The sequence below is a fragment of the Sinocyclocheilus grahami genome, unplaced genomic scaffold (assembly GCF_001515645.1).
Source record: "Sinocyclocheilus grahami isolate Dianchi unplaced genomic scaffold, SAMN03320097.WGS_v1.1 scaffold698.1, whole genome shotgun sequence".
NCBI classification, from domain to species: domain Eukaryota; kingdom Metazoa; phylum Chordata; class Actinopteri; order Cypriniformes; family Cyprinidae; genus Sinocyclocheilus; species Sinocyclocheilus grahami.
Window position 1 is genome coordinate 197722 of NW_015505877.1, and position 532 is coordinate 198253.

The window sequence follows — 532 nt, forward strand, 5'->3', positions numbered from 1 at the left end:
ATTGTCATCCTGCTTTCACTAGCTGAAACTAATCTCCTCTATCTTTTGTTTCTTTCCTCCTTTCCTTGTTTCCCTCCCTTTTTTCTGTTCGTTTGTCTCTCTAACCCACTCAGCCACTAACCCCTGACCTTCTGACCTCTTCACCCAATGATGACCTGCCCATTACCTGCCTGCCGATCACACCTCTGCCCTAAAATGAATGAATGAAAGACAAAAAGAGTATATAAGAGCTGTCACAGGCAGTGGATATACAGCTTCCCTAAACCTGGGTGGCAGATGCCCACCGCTTCAGACGGGGTGCGGACGTTCCTGCCGCTGTAGATCTGCACTCTTTGTAAGCAATAAGCAATAATGATTTGTCCCACACCCTCTAAATCAAAGCCAGACCTCCCAGTTTGCTGTGCGAACGCCTCCAGCTCAACCATGGCACTGTTGAGGAAACGGACTGCCCTTCATCGCACCCCAACCCGTCGCTCAAGTAATCCTGCAGTTACGGTAATGAGTCTGAATGTAATGCATGACGGTGTGGATG